Below are 22,725 nucleotides of genomic sequence, written 5' to 3'. Positions count from 1 at the left end.
ACTCAGTGAGACCCTGTTTCTAAATAAAATTCAAAAAAGGGCTGGGGATGTGGCTCAGAGGTTGATCGCTTCTGAGTTCAATCCCTGGTACTGCCCCTCCCCCACCAAAAAGGTCTTACAATAAAAAGAAGGACATCATCAATTGTGTCAAGTTGCTGATTGACTGCTTAAAAGGAGGATCGAAAATGAACCCTCATTTTGGCAATATGGTGGTCATCTGGTGCTCTTGACCAGCTACTCTGGTGGACTGGCAGGAATGGAAAGCACAGGTAAGTACTTAAACAATGCTAAGCACACACAAAAAAAGATGAAAAATAAGAACTCAACTTAATGATAAGCTACAACTAGTAAACTTGGGCCCTAAAAAGTCTCAAATATTGCAGTGGAGAAAGCTGATTTATCAAATACTTTGTCATGGTTAGCAGCCACTGTGATTCTGAATTAGTTTACTAGGTTTGGGAAAATGTTCTGGTGAAATCTATAAAAGGAGTATGTTGGTGAGAGCCTGGTCTGTATGCTTACCCCGTTCTATGGAACAGTGCTAAAGTCAGAACCAAACCAGCATGGAAGGGTTATGGAAGGGATGTATGTAGTAAATAAATAATGGCACTCCCTCCAGCTTTCCCTCTGTAGACCTCAGACTATTACCACATCTTGCTTGCCTCCCCCTGCCCTCTCACCTCTCGGTACTGGGGATTGAATCCATGGGTGCTCTACCACTGAGCTATATTCTGAGCCCTTTAATTTTATTTTCAGACAAGGTCTGAAGGCTGAGGCTGGACTCAAACTTGAGATCCTCCCACCTCAGTCTCACGAGTTGCTGGGATTACAGGCATGAACCACCATGCCTGGCCTGACTTGCTTTCTCAGTGGTGCTTCCCAAATCTCCTTTTCATCATCACCACTGCTATCACCATCTGCTTACCTCAGGTACCACAAGCTCCTGCATCACCTAACAGGATGTCAGGCCAGAAAGGGCATTTCCAAGCTGAAGAGTCAGACACAAGTACCCTTGATGCTCATGCTAGTATCAGCTCCCACCAAGCTTTAAGGAGTTTGTAAGGAATTACTGCCTTGAAAAAATAGGCTATAAAGCTAAGAAGAGAGATCCTTTACAGCAATGAAATTTCAGAGAGCTTTCTGGAAGAAGTGATGTTTTGGCTGTTGTGTTGAAGAACAAGTAACTTTTGCTAGGCTGAAATGGTAAACACAGTACCTTATGTTAGAAGGAAGCATATATCTGTGAATATGCTGAGAATAGAAAGAACAAAGCAAATTTGTAAGCCAGTAAAATTTCCTTTTAGGAATTATATAGGGGAATAATGGGAGATATGCCTGAAAATGTATATACCAATTTTAGTAACCTTGAATGCCAAGTGAAGGAATTTAGACATTTTTGTTGTTGTTGTTGTTGGACAGCTGTAAGGAGTTGCTCTAGGGATATTTGAAAGGAAGAGTGATATGATTTTCTTAATTTAACTTTATAACTGAGTACTACATTCATATGATTTAAGTTCTAAAATATATATAAGAGGATGTACAGTGAAAAATCCATTCCATCTTATTTGTTTTCTCCTCTAATACCTTTCCCCATGGACAACCATACACAGACATGCATCACATAATGACATCTCAGTTAATAATATGATGCATATACCATACAGTCTAGGTGTATAGTAAACTATATGATCCAGGTTTATGTAAGGACACTATAATGTTCACACAATGACAAAAAATCAACTAACAATGCATATCTCAGAATGTATTCCTGTCGTTAAGTGATGCAAGAGTTTCTTTTGTATCTTTCCTTAGATATTCTATACATACACTACAAGCAGACACTATGGGGGTGTGTGTTTCTTTCCTTCCCCTTTTTATACAAATGAAAGCATCTTATAATACTGTTCTGCTCTATGCTTTTCACATCAAGATACCTTAGATATTTTTTCATTTGAGTCAAGAGCTACCTCGTTCCTTTTATAGCTACATGATACTGTATTCCATTGTTTGGATATGCCAATAATTTATTTAACTGGTATTTAATGAACACTTAGGTTGTTCTTAATCCTTACTATTAAAAATAATGCTTCAAAAATACTCTCGTACATATGTCACTTCCACATGTGAAAATGTATCTGCAGGATACATTCCTGAAAGTGGGGCTTAGGGAAAAAAGGGTGTGTGTATGTATATATATTTGTAATGCTGATGAATTTTGCCCATTGCTTTCCTTAGAGGTTAGACCAATTTACACTCCCATCCCACCAGCACTGCAGGAGTGCCTGTTTCCCTCACACCTTTGCCAACATGCCTCATACTTTTAATTTTGCCTTAGGAAAATTAATCAGGTTATATGCAAACGAGGACAACTCCACTTACATTTAAAACTGGATGAATACAGCATATGCTCTTTGGTTATATTTAATTTTTGATTGGAAGAAGAAATTTTAAAGCAACATATCTCCATACTGCCTAGAAAAGGTTCTCTTATTCCCTATAGTCGAAAACCATTCTATTCTTCAGTTCTCAGGTAAGCAACCTTTACCTGGAGAAGGAGAAAAGGGAATATGATCCATAGAGGGCAGTAGGGCCCTTGCACAGAGTCAGAAGTATAAGCAGTTCCTGGCCATTCCAAGGAAATAAAGTTCTGTTTTGTAAAGCTGATACTTAGGAAAAAGGCAGAATGGAATTCAAAAACTACTACAGGGACCTATGACGTAGAGAAGCCCTATTGGGTGCTGAGGAAATGACAATCTTATCTCAACCAGAAAACCATGGAGAATAATTTGAAGACACAACACAGGATTCTTTCTTGGCCCTTCTAGTGCCTATGAACAATATGTCTCATCCCCTTCTCTTGTTTCTCACTCCCATGTGTACTTTACAACTGAATATCCTAAAAGTCCTGTAGCTGTAAACTACATCTGCCCTTTTTGTAAAGGTACAGTCCACCCAACAAACTGAAAACACCCCAACTTAATTCCTATTGCTACAGAAACCTCTTTCATTCCAATTCCCATGGGATTCGCTTAAGGACTGACTCCAATAGTTTAGACTTCCCCATTACTTGGAGAAACCCACCATCACGCTAGACCCCATGCAGTCCAGATGGATCCATATGGAGCCAGCTGGGAAATCATTACATAGAGACTCAGAATACCTGAGGGCATGTCTTCTACGGAGAGATGGTTTGCCTTTTGTACTAGCTCGTGCAAAAGTTTTTTCTGCCTCAGTCTTTTCTCTCTTAGAACATTTTTAAAATTATTGATGCACTTGTTGAGGTAAATGGTCTCTGCACACACTTGCTCTAGGCTTAGTCTGTCTTGCTTGGGAGATTCAGGCCAGGAACAAGTCTCACGTCCCAGATGCGGGGCCAGAGCAATAGTGGGCAATGAATAAGCAAGAGGTGAGTTATTAGAAGCAAGAGAAAAGTTGCTTGGGACTTGAGGGGTTTGGTCTTCCTGTGCAGAGATGCCCAATCCTCCAGAGATCATACTGAGCAAACTTTCACTACCCTGACTCCCAGGGCTCTCTATGGAGCAATCTTGGGGACACCCAGAATTCACTGTCCCAAGAAGTCGATCACTGTTCTCTGACTGAGAACCACTCTCATTACTTTCCAGGTCCTCAAGACTAATGGACCCACTGTTTTCCAGCTTCTGAAATACCCCCTGCAGAGCTGAACGAAAGTGGTGAATTGCTCGGCCTAGCTTCGTTGTGTAAAACTTAATTTCCACATCCTCATCCTCCTGGGAGCCACCCAGAACACAAGAGGACTTGTCAAAGACATCCTTAAGGACCTGAGCAGCACATTCTTCCTCTTCATTCAGGTCAATATGAACCATGTTACTGAAAGTTTCAGGCCCTATGATCATTTCCTCCATCATGCTATCAGAGCTTAGAGTTGCAAACTTTCTGGACTTGTCTGCCAAAAGGTCCTCTAGTTGCTTTGAGCTCAGAATATCAAGTCCAGCTTCACAACTCAGAAGCTTGTCCTCTGTATTTATCCTCTCTGTCTTCAGCAACCCAGAGAGTGACAGGCAGCTGCTGGCCTCATTTTTATGGCTGCAATCATTTTCTAATTTCGCTACTTTACAGGTTTCAAGTTCTTGGCTGCACTCTTTGAAAGACTGGGATTTCCTGTTATTTTCCTCTTTTGAGATTAACACTAGAGAAGGTTTCTCAAGTTGATGGAGAGGAGACAAAGAAGCCTCTCTCCCTGACAGTTCACCACAGGTGCCACTGAAAATCTGGCATGTTCCTAATGTTCCTTTTACTTCATCCCCTAACTTAGACACATTACTTTGCTCTGCTAAATTATTCTTCATTTGGAAGCAAGGGTCTTGCTGCTTAGGAATCTGGTGTTCTCTATGTTGGTTCTGAGATCTCATCTGATTTGATCCTGTTATAGGTTCTCTGTCCCCTGATTTCATCTGAAGAACTGGTTTATTCTTATTTAAAGAATTTCTACTGTGATCCTGAAGTTGCTGAAAAAAGGATAAAGACTCCTTCGGGGGATTCTTATAGTCCTGTGTCCAGCTTGGTTCTTCTCTGGTGGCAACCTGAACCCCTGCACTTTTCAGAAGGATGGATTTTTGCAAGATGAAGTCTCTATGCTCTAGATGGGCAAGCTTCACCACAGTGGGCCTAGGGGCAGGGGCTTTGCCTGCCCTATAAGCCTCTTTGATGTATCTGTTGCACTGCATGCCATTTATACACAGGTGTCTGGCTAGGAAGTTATCCACCAGTTCCATAGTATTTTCCCCATCTTGTTCAGGAAGTCCATACAGGTAAAGCATGGCTTCCTCGCTATTTTTTTCCACATGGGGTTCCTGGGCCTTTTCCCCCTCACACACCTTAGCCAGGGAACTGCTGCCAACATGCAAGCCTTCTATTTCACTGAGTACAGAGTCTACACAGCTAGACACTTCATCCACTGAGCCCCGAACTTGGCTCAAGTGCTGCTGAAGCTCAGCAATCTCAGTCTGGAGACGGCTGATGCCTTGCAGCTCTCTGATGATATATTCTACTACATCCCCCAAAGGTTCTCGCCGTTCACGGTTACAACCTTGGACAGAGCCTCTGGATGAAAGGGGCTTGGCTTGGTTCCTCTCTGAGGGCACTTGGTAACTTGTGGTAAAGTTGGCAGATGAGAGGTCCTGAGAGCCAGACCCTGAAACACAACCTGTAGAGCCCAGAGGAAGTTGGCTGTTGGCCTGTTGTCCAAAGCTACAAAGCTGGGCCAAGTCCCCATCTCTATCTCCACCAATGACTGAGGCTGCTGACCCACAGCATGCAAGTAGGGAGCTGTCCTCTGGTAAGGATCCAGTAGGGCCTGAGGACTTGCTCTTGATGCCACACACAGTCTCTGCCTTAGCCTTATCTGGGGGAAGCCTGGAGGAAGGTCCCAAGGTGACCATGATTTCTTCCTCTGACTCTTGCAATAATCGCTTCATTTTCTTTCTCAGAGTCTGAAGGGATTGATTCTCTGCTTCTTCTCCTTATTTCTCGTCAGGAAGCTTAGTTCAGATTGCTTTGGAAGGCAACAGCCTGTCTGCTCTTTTTGGATTCTTTCTAGCAATTATTGTTGGCTGATGGCTTGGGCTTAGCCCACAGTGATACCTGGATTGACCTCATGTGCGGCCTCCAAACCTGGTACATACCCCTGGATCTTGGCTTGACACTTATCCTGTAGCTAGTGAAAGAGAAAACAGTGCACTCAGATCAGAAAGCAGCAGGATAATTTCAATTAGAATCAAACTGTTAAAGAGGAATAAGAACACTATCTTCTAAGACTGTAAGAATCAATACTGACTTGCCTACCAAACTTGGCCTTAAAGACTGTAGGCAATCAGTTCTCTCTCCTTGACTTCCCCTTCAAATACTGATAAGAAATTAAATCAAGTCTTTTCTGTGTTCTGGGCAAGTATGAAAGGTATCAGTACCAAGACAAGCTACTGGGAGGTAGATGAGATAGTATAAATGAGTGACTGCTTATTTGAACCTTCATAAAATTCAGCACTAGAGTCAGGTTCAGGAATGAACAAACAGATACATAACTCCCAACACTCAAATCACACACACAATGAGAGACAAGGACATGGAATGTTTCTTTCTCTTTCATTTTGTTGTTCTGGTGAAGACTCTGCTACTCAATGGTTCACCCCTGCCTGTGATTATAGCATAAAGTGTTTTCCCTTTGTTTAGGGATAGCAATCTTAACTTGGAAAAAGGATCATGGCAAGTATTTTAAACTTGGAGGGAAAAAAAAAGCATTTTTATACTTAATTCCAGAATAAGGTGGTACAGTATGGGCACTGTCACTGACCAGAACCTAGGTAGCATTTAGCATGTTTGGATCTAGAGGGGCAGCCAGCGAAAAGCATACATATGATAGGTTCACAACTGAGGATGAAGGGCACTCAGGCTCAACCTGGTGTTTTTGAATTCTGCTTAATAGTTCCTAACTGCTTGGTGCAGCTGAAACATATCCAGGCTCCGTTTTTCTGGTCCACAGAGGAGCATGGTAAGTGTTGCTGAGCACACACACTATCACTGCTTGAATAATCGTTGGTTGTTTTAACCTTCTGTCTGGCTTGGAGAGAGGAATGTATGAGCCAAGGGAGGAGTTGTTTATATAACAGAGGACTCCAGGATGCCTTTCTGACTCCCCCCAAAAAAACTAAAAACCATGAAGACAGACCTTCCACCAATCTATCTTGCTCCTGTACCCTAAGCCACTGGAGACTGTACGATAAAGGCAAAGATATCTTATATGGGATGGCATCCATTTCCTTTTCATTAGGAATGTGCAAAATGCAGGGAAGGAAGAGAGTGAAAAGTACAAATGTGTGAGATTTCAATATTCTGGTTCTTAGGTCACTCTGTGAGGGGTAAGATGGGAGCTATGTTCTTTGGCCAGAGATGGTTTCTCCATTTTCTAGAATTTCTAAATCTTTCTGGATTCCTAAATTTTCTAAACATTTATCTCCTTTTATTTTTCCAGCATTCAAGTTAATAATAAAAGGGAAGAGCTGCCTTAAAGAAATAAGCTGACTACTCTTGTGGCAACTCATTTTCAGGAAAACCCACCATTTTTAGCTATTGTCTGTGAGCCTGAAATTTAAAAGCACTGTGTTTCCCCAAACTAGGAACAAGAAGGACAAGCTGCAAGACCTGGAATAAAGATAAAGCTGACTCCTTATTCTGGAAGTAACTAGGTCAAGAGCCAAGAGACAGAAACTAGACGAATTCCCATTTCCTATCTTTCTTTCTTGTCTTCAGCTCCACTAAGAATTCTACTTAATAAAGGAATTCCTCATTTAAGAATGTTACCTATTCTGTGAGGTATCCATTATTGCTTTACTTCAAGGTTTCAAGGAGCCAGGACCAGCTATACCTCTAATGTGGCCAACTCAACCTAGCTTTTGAGGATGCCCTAGGTATACAACAACCTCAATTCCTGACTTTTGGGCCTTGTGCCCAGCTGGCTAGGGAGATTAAATTCCAATTCTGGGATTAACTCAAATTCTCCTCCCACAAGCACAAATTTATATTTCCAAAAATACTCCTTTCTTTTCTCACTCATGCAGGGTTGGGAGTCCCTGATTTGTTCTTGGCACTGGTATTAGCCATGAACTTTCTGGCTCCACAAGGGCTGGATCTGCCAACTAGTTTTTAAGTTTGTCTCAGAAGAGAATGATAGTTTACTAAACAAAGATGGAAGCTCTGTGTATAAGCACATGAGGCCACGAGCAAGTGCTACTAGACTAAGAATCAGGAAACTTGAGTTTGGGTTCTCTGTTTCACCAGTAACCCTGTATTAAACTCCTGACCTCTCTGTGCATTAGTTTCCTTATCTGTAAGGGGAGCTAATTACAGAAATGTTGCAAGCTAAAATGAGAAAGTGGTATTTAGTAAACTGTATAGCACTGTAATTGTTGTTGTTACTGATGTGGCAAGTCCCAGAATGAAAGAAGCATGGATACCAATATGCAAGCCAATCGTCCAAATCACCTAAGTGGTGTGATTAGACTGATTAGACTGACTTCTACTCTGCCCTGGACTTCTTTCTCAGTCCATTTTAATAATCTGCAGCAGGGCCTGGAATCCTACCAGCAGAGTGTTATCCCTTGAGTTAATCTTGCTTTCTCGTAGAAGTTTGTATGTTTTCTTTTTTTCTTAGTTCTGGGGATTAAACCCAGGGGCGCTGTACCACTGAGCTACTACCCCAGTCCTTTTTTAATTTATTTTTTAAATTTTGAGATGGGGTCTTGCTAAGTTGCTGAGATTGGCCTCGAACTTTTGGTCCTCCTGACTCAGCTTCCTGTGTTGTTGCTATGATCATAGGTGTGTACCATCACACCCAATAGAAGATTTCCTTTTAAAATTAAAAAAAAAGAAAAACAAACAAAAAAAAAACTTAAAAAAAAAAAAAGGTTTATTTTGGCTGACAGTATTGGAGGTTTCAGTGCATGGTTGGTGGACTCATGGCTTTGGGAGTGGCAGTGCATTATGGTGGGAGCACATGAAGAGGAAGCCCATTTACCTCATGACCATGATGAAGAGGTGGGTCTCACTACTCTCGTCAAGGGTAGGCTCCCAATGACCAGAAGACCTCTCTCTAGGCCCTGCCTCTTATAAGTCTATCACTTCCCAGTAGCAAAAAAAAAAACTTTAAACAAATCATTTGGTTCCCAACACCTCATTCAGGTGTCAGGAGGTCTGTCATCCTCCCTTAGGCAGCCTGACAGCATGAAGAAGGGAAAAATTATTACAGAAAGCAAGCTTTTTCTTTCTAATGCTGGAGAGACACAGAATTCACTTTCAGCTCTTGCAAGGCCAGACATATTTTGGTCCAGATAAGGCAGCTCATCAGGAACGAAATGAAGTTGACTTTCCTGCTACTGCTTTAACTCAGGCCAGATTAACCTGAGGCCTATCTGCTTCTGTCTCTCAGATCAATAGTCCAGATAGGCTTGGCCTAGCTTCCTGGACAGTCTGACCACTGTCCGCTCCCAGACTGTAGCACCCACAACACTCACTGGCCAGCCACACAGAGGGAAAATAGTATAGTCACTTTTCTATGACCTCCTGAAGGACTAAACGGAGAGCTGCTTGGTTCTCTATGTCACTAACAAATCGAAAATTTCCAACTAGAGCTGCCATAGCACTTCTCCTAGCCACAAAAATGCCTGCTTCCACATTAAACAAATAAAACCCTCTTCTGAGTTGGTAGCCACTGCCCCTGCATGAACTCTAAACTTAAGAATCATCTATGAATCTATGGGGATACAGGTTCTCCCAAAGGAACTACACTTACTAATTCAGGTCATTAGGATCCGAAGCAGAGAAGGAGGTCAATGCCTAGAAGATCAGACAGTCACTTTGATCAGAGTTCAATCGATACCAGAAGCCAAAAATGGGCAGATAAGGCAACCTTCAGCATCAGGAGGTGCAAGCCACCTTCTTCCCCAGCTTCCTTTTGCTACTATTCGCTAAAGAAATGCAAGGAAAGGAGGCAAACCATTTTATCTCCAAGTCAATGCAAATAAATGGGTACCTTGGGTGTGCCACTAAGCTATATTCCATATTTCTAATATATTAAAGTTTAGAGACAGGTTTGGTAAGAGACATATAGACAACAATATGAAATGATTCAAAATATTCAAATGATATTGCCAAAATTGTAATAAAAAGTTTAAGCATTTAATTCCATGGGGTAGAAGGAGGTAAGAGGCAAAACCAGGAAAGGTAAGGCCACAGAGAAGTAATGCTTTGAGCTAGGATGGGATACGAGATTTTTGAGCCTTAGCTCAAACCAAGCCTTTTAGCTTCCATTAATGTACTCAGTGTTGTCACTTTGCCCATTCCTGTTGGTCTATCCATTCTGGTAAGCTCTTCAAATTTCAAGCATACCTCTGAAATGACCAGACTTTTCTGTGCTTTTTCTAAGGAATGACTAATTCTGGGAAAAATAAGGCATCCCTTTCAAGGAATATCTGCATTTGAAAAGGGAACACATCAAAACAAAATGAATTAATCAAAAGGATTAAAGTTTTAATGATAGAAAACTGAGAATTAGAGCAGAAAGTCAACCCCTTAAATGCATCTTATCAGCATGAGCTTATCAAAACCAAGCCAAGAGGGAAAAAAAATTCAGTTTTATGAAATGGCTTATTTGTGTACTATTCTCTCTGATCTATCAAATAAACATGATTAGGAATGTGACTAGTCCTTACAAAAATTGCTCGTAACCCAAATCTTGGTTTAGAGGATACCACAAAGGGATCTCTAGGAACGAAATGGGATTCAATGTACATATATCAAGCAACCTTTCAATTTGTGAAACAGCAGGCAGCAAGCTAAGAACTCTGGATCCCAAGAGAGGACAGGGTCATTCCTGGGCCACTTATCAATTATGTTGTGTGGCAAAAATGGTGAGAGGAATAGATTTCTAGGGCCACAGCAAGTAAGGATGCTCTAAGGATGTTAATCTTTTGGAAAGAATCAATGCCTACAAAGTATCTCATCAGAAGAAAGTAATCAGGGTATAAGGTATGAAGGGTGAGAAGGGAACGTCTTAGACCAAAAGTTTAGCAAGGTCTCAGTACCACATTTCCTAGGACTTGCTATATCCTCCACATTCTACATTGTGAGAATGTGGAGGATATAGCAAGTCCTGTGGAGTAGTTTTGGTTGGCTGTCACAGTGTTTTTCTAAATTTTGAATTTTAAAGTCTTTAGGCAAGGCAGGAGTTCTTAGATTTTCAAAAGCTCACTTATCCAAGATTATAACCCTTGACCTAGAATGACACCTGGTTTCTGTCTGGGTGGGAGGCTTTTGTTTAAGGGCCCACAGAGGGTGTGAATTCCATTACAGAGAAAACTCCTTCATTTGTTTTTGAATTCCCAGTGTGTGGAACAGGGACTTACCATGCCCAAGCACAGGACATGTCACAGACAGAAAATTCAGTGCCATGGAGAGAACAAAGGAGTTGATTACAGAATTGAATTAGAATCCAGGTCTCCTAATTTGACAACATCCTATCTTCAAGTTCTAGGTTTCCATCTAGATTGATGGTTTACAACCCTTTTCATCATAAAGCTAAGTTGGAAATCTCTTTCCAATTATACTTACATATAATTTTTTGGGAACTTGCTTAGGACAAAAAATTGCCAGACTGTCAATTAGCTGTTATCTCTCTAGCTTATGAGACCGATAGAAAGAGGTCCTGCCATGGTTCCTGTCATCCCCAGGGCTGCTGTGATGGGGCTCCTATTTGCCCTTCCAGAATGAAAAGCTGCCCTGGTCCTTATCCTAATGATGGGTCTAGAGAAGCACTGTCTTAACAGAACTATAACATGAGCCACATATGTCATTTAAAATTTTCTAGCAGCCACATAAAAAAGTAAAAAGAAACAGGTAAAATTAATCTTCGTATTTTATTTAACCCAAAATCCAAAATATCATTTCAACATGTAATCAATATAAAAAATTACCATATATTTGCATTTTTCATACTAAGTCCTTGAAATCTCATACATATTTCATGTTTATAGAACATCTCAAAATAGACTAGTACTAGGTATACCTCAAGTACTCAACAGTCACATGTGGCCAGTGGGCTACCACACTGGACAACACAGGTCTAGTAGTTCAGGACTAGGGACACTGGAGAGTCTTTAAAACCTAGTACTAGAGGCTCACTGTCATCTCAGTAGCAGCAGAATGCTCTGTTTCTTTCACTTATCTTTTTACCTGCTCACTTTGATCCTAGTTAGAAGCAGCACATTTCTGTTTTGTGACAGATTCAGTATTCCTCAAAGCTACAAAGAACCAAGTATCAAGGCCCCAACCTGCAGAGGATGACTTTTTCTTTCTCTCAACACAAAACTTTTTTCAATATCCTGTAGTTCTGGGTAGCTTCTTTCCAATAAATACACTGGGCAAAACTACAGTATAAACCTGGCTACTTCCACAGAAGCCACCCCTTCACATGGAAGGCTCAGGGACCTTGCACAGACAACAGCATCTTCTCAAGGCAGCTGGGTAAAAAGGTGCACTAGAGGGACGTGTAATAATAGTAAAAGATTATATTCGTTTAGAAATTTCAGTTTTTGTGGCACTCTTTTTATCATCACAACAACCCTGTGAGGCAGGAGGAAAGAATTATTGTTCTGATTACATAGTTGAAAAAAATGAAGCTTGAGAGGCTAACTTAGACTTGACCAAGGTCACCAAAGAAGCTAGGATTTACAAGTGGGTCTTCAATCTACAATTAGTGCTCTTTCACCACACATGCATGATATAAATAGACAAATTATCTATATGCATGAGTGCACACACTCAAGGCTGAGAAAATTCAAAGTATCTCAAAAGAAGATGACTTTTCTGTTCACAGAAATATGCACATGAAAGGATGAATTAAAACCTTAGATAGGATGTTATAGGCCCCCAACCCCTCTACACATCATGAATACACAGAAGAAGTATGGAGAGGTCTTCTGGATATATAAAAGAACAGGAAGGTTACCTGAATATATGCATATGCATAAAGGGACAAATGATCTCTATATATGAATATACACAGAGGAAGAGATGGCTTATCTGTATTCACATAAAATGAATTGATTAGTTGTCTACATGTAACACATGCACAAGAGAGGAAATGAACAGGTAATTTAGAAACACATATGGACACAGAGAGAGCAAAAAAGATTGATTGTATATAAGTATGCAAACAACCAGAAGGGTGGATAGGTTGTTTGTATATGAATAGCAAAGTACCAAGGAGAAATGAATGGTCAAGAGTATCAGCAGACAAACATGTGCGTGTAAAGATTCTACCCCAGTGCTGAGTATGCTGTTTTTCACTCATTATAATGACCCCCACCAGCAAGTTGGCTCAAGCAGTTATGTAATTAATGTGGCTGCTCCATATTCCACCCACAAATGCTTTGCTTTTGTCCCTGCTTGTCGTTAAGAGTCAATCAGACATTCAATATCACTTACCTTGCTGCTGCAACCAAAATAAGGGTTAAGGAAATGAAAAAACAAAACACAATTAAAACCATGAATTCTCAAGTTTTAGAATGCAAGTGCTGTCTTTAAGAGGAAATCCATTCAGAAGCATTCCTTGATTTGACAGAGAAGCCACAAGATGAACTTTCTGAGCCACAGCTCTGCCACTCGCCCAACCGACAAACAGAGCCAAGAAGCTATTATTCTCAGTTTCACCCAGCTGGCTGGCTCCACTGCACAAAGTTGATGATAGGAACAATGCCCAGGAGAAAAATCCCCTCAGTGAAGGCGGGGCAGGAGTCTGACTGGCTGCAAATCTAGGAATCCAATCTGGTCCACACCTCTCTGCCGAGGGGATTCTGATGACCAGCCTGCTGAAGGCAACAGCAGCTAAACTTCAACTGGATATGGAAATCTAACTCAATCGATTTCGTGCTTTGAGACTGAGACGAAAGCAGGGCAGCTCCTGCTCCTGCTGCTGCTCCTCCTCCTCTCCAGCTGCTTCCTGCCTGCAACCTCCCATAGGGCACCAGCCCTCCTCGCACGTTGCTGGCGCACACACCCCCTTCCCAGCACACTCACGCACACACAACCCTGCCAGCAAGCTCACTCACACACCCTTGGTGAGTGTCTCTCCCTCTCGCTAAATATAGATCCTACTCTTTCCCCTCCCCCATTTTTTCCTTCCTTCTTTCTCTCCCCTCCTTCCTTTCCCCCTGCTTATCTTCTCCTGTCATGTCTGAGCTATAGAATATAGAGATGTTAAGACAGAGTCTTATACTTTGAGGAGCTCCCAGTCTCAGAGGGAGACTAGACCACAGCAAGAAACTGGTGGAGCACAATATAAAGGGAATCTTCCTATCTCTCCTGAAACAAGCTCTAGGTTGGTTGTTTTGCTTTGTGTGTATATAATATGCAGCCAGCCTTTGGAAAAGCTGAAGGACAGGTAAAGTGCCCAAGCGCAGTTCACGCCAAATGGAGCCACGTTTTCAGAGTACACATCTGATCTAGTTCTTTCCAAACAGTCACTACAAGAGAACCGAATGGAAAATAAGAACTCCCTTAGGCCATATCAAGGCAATGACTAGGGGGAAAGAAGGGAAGCTGGGTAAGCTAAGATGGACACTCAACTGCAAAAGTTATGACCAAAGATTGTTTGGGAATCCAGAATTCAGAACTCAGTAACCTAAAATGATACCACATTGACCAAAAGCTGCCCTAGGTTCAGGACGCTGTTTTCATGATCCCACATTTCCCAACTCTTTTTTGTAATAGCAGCCCTATATCCCTGGACAGACAGTTGGTTCTTGTGTAGTTCTAATTTTAAACAATTCAACAATTCTACTTAAGAGTCACTGGGAAATCGAATGTCCTTATCTTCAAAGAACACTCAAGTTGTTCACTACAACATTAATGTCCAAGTATAATCTAGGGACCCTTGAAGCTCTGGACCATAAAATGCCAAGTATAGGAAACAACCCCTTCCACTCTGCAACCCACAGGTCAGGAAAAACATTGCTTTGTGAGCCTAGAGAACCACAGAGTCCTCAATACAGAACTCTGATCAGCCAGTAACAACCCAGAGAAGCCATTTTTCTTCTACCTTCCCTGAGCCAGATCAAATAAAAAAGACCTTCTTCCTCCTTAGACCAACACTGGGTGGGTAAGTTTGATTTGCCCAGCATGCCCAAATTAAGTTCTGCTGCCCTGCAATATTCCTTATGACAATCTATAACAGAACCTAGCCCCTTTAGCCCAGAATCAGGTAGTCAGTCTTTGGGGCCATCCTAGGATTCATCAATGCAGAATAAACAGTCCTATATGGTAGATAAAACAAGCTTTTAAATTAATGATTATCTCTCTGGCTTATCCAAGATCCTGAGGAGAAAGAGCTGATTCCAGAGCCAGCATTTGCCTCCCTACAGCCTTCTTCCATTAACATTGCTTCCCCCTCAACCAAGGAAGAAATTTTAGATTCCAAAAGATGCTAAATAACCCATTTCTTACCCATCTACCTCATTATGCAGCCAACACTGACAGCAGAGCAAATACCTCCTAACCCAGTTGGAAGCTGGCTGGATGACAGAAAAGATAAGGGCTGACAGCATAACTATAACCACATCTAAATACAGAGGAAAAAAAATAACTTGAAAACTGTCAAATTTCAGTGGAAGTCACAGCCAATTTACTGTGGAGTTTCCCAGACTTGGGCCAGGGGAAGGAAGTAAAGGGTTTAAAACAAGAAATATAAGGAAGACTGATTAAATCAGAATTCCCTCCCCCTCTGTAGCCACCTATGAAGAGCCATGAGCAGTGGCTTTTGTTGTTGGGTTTGGGTCTGAGCATCCTAGACTGGGAAGCTCACACTTCCAAGACTGGAGAAGATTTCCAGTGCCAGAACATTACCTAAAGAACCCACTTCTTCCTACAAGTAGCTCTAGGGCTTGGCTGAGGCCTCAGGTGGTACTCTGAAAGCTATCAGAAACTTGTCTTGACCATCTGCCTAACCAAACACATTCAGCTCATTACTTTTAAGAAGTTTGGGCTTTCTAGAAAATCAAAGGCTCAGATAGTAGATGTGTCTAGGACATGAGACACAACAAATTTGCTATCCATGATTACAGTGTTCAAACTTTACAAGAGAACTTATGGCTTTGGCCACAAATTACCTTTGTATTTTACTACCTTCCCATATTTTAGCAAAAGCAAGGAGGAAAATAAAATGGAAAAGTAGTAAACAACAGAGCTCTTTCTGCCATCATTATATACTACAGAGTGTCAGATATCTTATAACCAAAGGACAATCAGACCTCCTCAGTGGACTAGCTTTGGGGGATTAGGTAGGCCATTTCTTTTACCAGAGCAATGTGGGCAACAATGCAGCTCCTTTTGTCATCTGACCCTTGGGAATCCTGGGCAGGGTAAGATGGTAGGGTGCTTTTTCCAAGTAAGAAAGCACAGCACCCAGTTGGGAAGCTTCCTCAAAGCAGGGCTGCTGAGGAGCTAGCTGGGCATAGCTGGAAAAACAGATTGGGTTAATAAGGGAAAGGCATTTATCCAGAAGCTGTGAAATGCTCTCAACAGACATTCTCAAGGTCTGGGTTCCCAATTTAAATCTTTGCAGGGATCTTCGCCTAGAAACAGATGAGTCAAGATGGAAATTCAACATGAGACACTGACACTCACGCAGAGTTGTGGGAAGGTTCAGAGCTGCAGGAACTTTAAGGGGGAGCCAAATGGGTGGGTTAGTCAGAAGACCACCTGGTGCATAAAATTTGTCTTCAGCTAAAGCAACTGAAATAGTGTCACAGGAACACTGGAAGAGGGCTTCACCACTCACAATTCTCCCCATCACACAACCAATCTAAGACTCCTTGAAACCAAATACAGCTAGTCTGGAAGCAAAGAACATACCTACTCTAAATTCTCCCTGCCTTTTCAGATGTCACTGCTAGAGACTAGATAGGTCAAGGACAAGTGGGGGAGCAAAGGATGGGGGGAGCCCAAATCTGTCTTATGTAGAAGTTGGTTTGTGACTATTCTTTTCTATTACCAAGCCAGAAGCAATATGAAGAGGCTGACATGTGGTCACACAGCTGGGATTTATTTCATATGTGAAGAAAATGGTTTGTTGTGGTGGATGAGAATAATATTTTCCCCTGAAGAATTATCCCCTCCCTAAGTTACTCAGAAACTATACATAAGCAGAAAATGATGGGCAATGAGAGGTGAATCTCCTTCTTACCTTGGGATCATGCCACCCCAGGGGAATGATGAACCTGGCAGAGATGTGCTAACTTCACTGATGTGCTAAGACATAGCTGCCACATAGCCTAAATCAGACCTGACAAGCTGTAAGGCAGGCCTAAGGAATCACAAAGTGCTGACAAATTAGGTCAAGCTAATCCCTGATTAACAAAAACTTGAGCATAAAAAGCCAATAAACAACCTTCTCAGCATTGCCCAGCTAAACAGTTAGGTTTTCAGCCTGTACCTCCAAAGGCACTCTATTATACTCATTTCAGGACCAAATAATTAAAAATTCTTAATCAAAGTAGTCTACCTGTTTATTGCCCTCTCACACAACCATGGTGAAAAGTCACAGCTTTCAGACTTAGGACTAATGCAGATCCTAAACTAGTCTCTGTTTATATATGTCCCAGGCCATTCAACAGATTGCATTGGCCCTGCCTCCCTCTCTATAGCCAAGGGAAGCCAAGGGGCGCCAAGGGGCCATGTGCTAAGGATTCTCCAAGAGAAACCCCCAAACTGAAATTACATGGAAAAGAGAACATCTTGTACCAAATGGAGACTTGTTGGAGTCTGTAAACAAGTCAAAATAACACCTGGCATTTTGCCAGGGGAATGTTAAAGTTCATAAACAAGTCTGGATGGTGCCTGGCAAAATGCCAGAGGGAGTGGTTTGAGAAGTAACAAAAGCGAGCCATTAAGTGTGGAGATTCCTGATTGGTTGACTGATGTATCTAGTTTATGCTAATTAGATAAGCTGTGTGGAATGTATAAATACTGCTCCTGTCCTGCAATAAACGGCTCCCACTCCTGCTGTATCAACGTACACAAGTTATTCGTCACCCCCCCCCCCCCCCCCCCCCCCCCCCCCCCCCGGTTATTTTGCTGCAGCCGGACTGCGGCAGAGACTAACTGGCTTAATATTGATCAAATATCCCCTTTGGTTCTTTGTGACTTGCTCTGAGATGTGTCTTAGGGCAAACCCATATCTGGAACATTCTCTTGGTTTAGGCCCATTTCTATAAGCTTTTGGAAATACATCCCTAGATAGCATATGAATTTCAAGTGTCTTTAGGCTCAATGAAGAGACCACAAAGAGAAAGTTTTTCTTTTTTTTTTTTTATAGGATACTCCATATATTTTTAAAATATCAGGTATGGCCAGGCATGAAGGTACATACCTATAATCCCAGTAACTTTGGAGGCTGAGGCAGAAGTTTATGGAGAGCCTCAGCAACTTAGTGAGAACTATTTCAAAATGTAAAAAAGATTAAAAAAAAAAGTGCAGGGGGCTAGGGATGTACATCAGTGGTAAAGCACCTCAGGTTCAATTCCCAGTACCAAACAAACAGAAAGCATATCTCTATTTAGCTATCTCAGGTTTGAAGCACTGAATTATGGGAAGCTAGCAAATGTAAAAGGGAAAGAGTAGGCTTAGGGGGAAAAAATCATACTTAGTTGGGGATCTCTGACAGAGTAACAGAAGCATGGCAGGAAGAAGGGGAAATACTAAACTAGATGAAACCAAAGAATGAGCCAAACTTAGCCTAGAAAGCAAGAAACACTAACAGTAAGTCTACTGTTGGTGTTGGCATTGATATTTCAAGTCCCAGGCTGCCAAATTACCCATATCAATCCCGGGCAGAGATGACTTATCTTCATATGTTCTAATTCTCCATCCTGTGACTGAATCCCTTGCAAAAATCTTTTGCCCCTTTGCCACACAGTCACCAAGTCTATTTAACCTTTCTATATAATCTGTCTCCATCTTTATAACAGTTAGTCCAAGCTTCATTATTTCTCACTTGAACTACTATAAAATATTCATCCTGCCTAGTCACCCTTCCTCCAGAAACATTTCCCTCTCACCCTTCCCAAACACTGATCTACTCTACATAATTTGCTAGAGGAATACTTCTAAAATGCAAATAGATTTTTGTCACTGTTTTCTCAAAATCCTTCAGTAGTGAGTACAGTCAAGAAAGTTCCACAGCATATTATCAAAGCTCTTTCTTGTCCTGTCCACATCTTGAGGGATTCAGTTTCCAATATCTTAAATTTGGTCAAACCAAATACTCAACTGAATGTGCCAACCCCCCTTTTCTATTTCCAGATGGCACTATCTAGAGTTAATATTAAGATGGTGAGGAGGGAAGCTAAAAACCGTCAAGTGTTTTATCAGAAAACAAGTCTTGGAACCAAGCAGCATAAACTGTGGTCCATGTTGTGGGTTGAACTATAATATAGTAGGAATGTGTGGGTGCCTCCATACATTGATCTTATCCCCCCCCCACAAAATGATAGTTTTTATCTCACCTGTTACAAAGAAATGTTCCAGGATACCAGTTCTCATCTGGAATGCCCTCCCTAACTTGTCATCTTTGGCTGTTTATGTCTCAAAGTCCTCACATGTGGACTGAATAAACACATTTCCTTAGCATGCTTGGAAATGACAACCAGAAAAGAGAAGTAAAAGCATAAGAAACTAAGCCACAATGAGCCTCTTCCCTGACTTCAAAAAGTCTTATTTTGCTGGGCTTGATGGCACACACCTGTAATACCACCAACTTGGGAGGCTAAGGCAGGAGGCTCACAAGTTCAAAGCCAGCCTCAGCAACTTAGCATGACCTGTATCAAAATAAAAAATAAAAAGGGTTGGGGATGTTACTCAGTGGTTAAGTGCCACTGGAGTCAATCCCAATACCCTCCACCCCCACCAAAAGAAGTCTGAATTTATATAGTATGGCTATACTTCAGGATATGCCCATTTAGAAACTGATAGTAAATCTCAGTGGCATTACTTACAAAAGAACACAACTTGCTACTTGCGAGGAGCCTTGGCTCTCCTTTATGATGATGTACTTATAAAAACAGGATAAAAATTACTCCTTGATTTTCATCTTTCTGAGCTCATGTTATTTTATTTCTTGGACTACTCCTGACACTTTTTTTTTTTTTTTTAAGTACTGGGGATTAAACCCAGGGCACTCTACCACTGAACTACATTACCAACAATTTTTATTCTGAGACAGGGTCTTGCTAAGTTGTTCAGGCCCCAAACTGAGATCCTCTTCCCTCAGCCTCTGCAGTAGTTGGGATTATAAGAATGTGTCACAGTGCCCAGCCCACTTCATATTTTTAAGTGTTTATTGCACATAACTTCAGAAGCTATCCTAGGAATCCTGACCACATGTGCAATCTTGAGAAGCAGTTAAAGCTTCTTTACATGCAAGGAAAATGCAAGTACAGAACAGAACTATTAAAAAAAATATGTGGCCAGGAATTGGATCTCTGAATCCCTGAACTAAGTTTTTCTATATACATGTACTAGGACCCCTCCCCAAGTCATAATAGCCAGATAAAATATTCCAGGTGTTTTTGTTCTGTTTGCTATTTTGGGGGGAGTACCAGGGATTAAACCCAGAGGCACTTGGCCACTGGGCCACACCCCCAGCCCTATTTTGTATTTTATTTAGAGACAGGGTCTCACTGAGATGCTTGGTGACTCGCTTTTGCTGAGTCACTGGCTTTGAACACCCAATCCTCCTGCCTCCGCCTCCCAAGTCACTGGGATTACAGGCATGTGCCACCATGCCCAGCTTAGGTGTTTTAGTTAGCTTTTTTGCTGCTGTGACTGAAAGATCTGACCAGAACATTTATTTGTTTGTTTGTTTGTTCTAATTTGTTATACATGACAGCAGAATAAATTTGGATTCATAATACACATATGGAGCACAATTTTTATTTCTCTGTTTGTACATAAAGTAGAATCATACCATTGGTGTCTTCATACATGTATCTAGGAAAATGATGTCCATCTCATTCCACCATCTTTCCTACCCTTATGCCTCCTCTCTTCCCCTCCCTCCCCTTTGCCCTATCCAAAGTTCCTCCATTCCTCCCATGCTCCCCACCACCACCACCCCCATATGGATTAGCATACACTTATCAGAGAAAACATTCAGCCTTTGGTTTTTTGGGACTGGCTTACTTCACTTAGCATAATATTCTCCAACTCCATCCATTTACCTGCAGATGCCATGATTTTATTCTCTTTTAATGCTGAGTAATATTCCATTGTGTATATATATACCACACTTTCTTTACCCTTTGAAGGGCATATAGGCTGGTTCCACAATTTAGCTACTGTGAATTGTGCTGCTATGAACATTGATGTGGCTGCATCACTGTAGTATGTTATTTTTAAGTTCTTTGGGTATAAACCGAGGAGTGAGGTAGCTGGGTTAAACGGTGGTTCTATTCCAAGTTTTCTAAGCAATCTCATACTGCTTTCCAGATTGGTTGCACCAATCTGCAGTCCCACCAGCAATGTAAGACTGTGCCTTTTCCCCTACATCCTCACCAACACTTACTGTTGCTTGTATTCTCAATAACTGACATTCTGACTGGGGTTGGAAAACTACCCCATTTACAATAGCCTCAATAAATAAATAAATAAATAAAAGACTTGGGAATCAACTTAATGAAAGAGGTGAAAGACCTCTACAATGAAAACTACAGAACACTAAAGAAAGAAATTCAAGAAGTCCTTAGAAGATGGAAAGCTCTCCCATATTGATTCTTGCATAGGCAGAATCAATACTGTCAAAATGGCCATACTATACAGATTCAATGTGATTCCAATTAAAATCTCAACGCCATTCATTATAGAAATAGAAAAAGCAACCACGAAATTCATCTGGAAAAATAAGAGACTCAGAATAGCCAAAGCAATCCTTAGCAAGAAGAGTGAAACAGATGGCATCAAAATACCAGACCTTAAACTATACTACAGAGCAACAGTAACAAAAATGGGATGCTATTGGCACCAAAACAGACTTTAGACCAATGGTCTAAAATAGAGGACACAGAGACAAACCCACATAACTAACTACAGTTATCTCCTACTAGACAAAGGCACCAAAAACATACATTGTAGGAACCATACCCTCTTTAACAAATGGTGCTGGGAAAATTGGAAATCCATATGCAGCAAAATAAAATTAAGTCCCTATCTCTCAACTCAAAGTGGATCAAGGACCTAGGAATAGACCAGAGACCCGGCGCCTAATAGAAGAAAAAGTAGGCCCAAATCTTCATCATGTCGGATTAGGCACCAATTTCCTTAATAAGACTCCTAAATCACAAGAAATATAAGAATCAATAAATGGGATGGATTCAAACTGAAAAGCTTCTTCTCAGCCAAAGAAACAATCAACGAAGTAAAGAGAGAGCCTACAGAATGGGAGCAAATTTTTACTACACACACATCAGATAGAGCATTAATCTCTAGGATATATAAAGAACTTAAAAAACTTAATACCACAAAAAATAAATAACCCAATCAATAAATGGGCTAAGAAACTGACCAGAACAATTTTAAAGGAGGAAAGTTTATTTGAGGGCTCACGATTTCAGAGGTCTTAGTCTATAAAAGACCAGCTCCATTCCTCAGGGCTTGAGGTGAGGCAAAACATCATGGTGGAAGAGTATGGCAGAGGGATGCAGCTCACATGGTGATCAGAAAGCAGACAAAGATTGCTTGCCAAATACAAATATATACCCCAAAGCCATGCCTCCAGCTATACCCCACCTGACTCCTGCTACCAGTTAATCCCATCAAGGATCATTTCCCTGATTAGGTTAAGGTTATGACTCAATCATTTCTCTTCTGAACCTTCTTGCATTGTCTCACAAGTAAGCTTTTGGGGGACACTTCACATGCAAACTATAATACCATGTGATTATCTATTCTTAATTCCTAAGACTTCATACTCAAATGCTTGCCTAGCTTCCTACCTTGATAAACCAGCATGAACCAAAATATTTCTTTTTAGGCTACAAAAGCAAAATTAAATAAATGAGACTACATCAAACTAGAAAGTTTCTACATAGCAAAAAGAATAAATGAAATGAATCCCTATGGACTAGGAAAAATATTTCCAAGCCACAT

At 41.2% G+C, this 22,725-nt stretch overlaps 1 protein-coding gene across 6 annotated transcripts in view; it reads right to left on the bottom strand.

The window, feature by feature from the left end:
- Unc13b (unc-13 homolog B) overlaps positions 1–22,725 on the bottom strand; it is a 208,649-nt gene that overhangs the window by 43,740 nt on the left and 142,184 nt on the right. Inside the window, exon 1 of one of the 6 annotated variants that reach the window (XM_071600733.1) lies at positions 13,015–13,461. The exons of the other annotated variants lie outside the window; for them this stretch is intronic. The gene's annotated coding sequence lies outside the window, so the exon portion shown is untranslated. Of the gene's footprint in view, positions 1–13,014; positions 13,462–22,725 lie in introns of those variants that run through there. 6 annotated transcript variants of the gene reach the window in all.

Source organism: Marmota flaviventris, chromosome 13 (assembly GCF_047511675.1).
Source record: "Marmota flaviventris isolate mMarFla1 chromosome 13, mMarFla1.hap1, whole genome shotgun sequence".
Classification (NCBI taxonomy): Eukaryota; Metazoa; Chordata; class Mammalia; order Rodentia; family Sciuridae; genus Marmota; species Marmota flaviventris.
The sequence above is the reverse complement of the archived record's forward strand: the minus strand, read 5'-3'. Positions and strand labels throughout refer to the sequence as shown.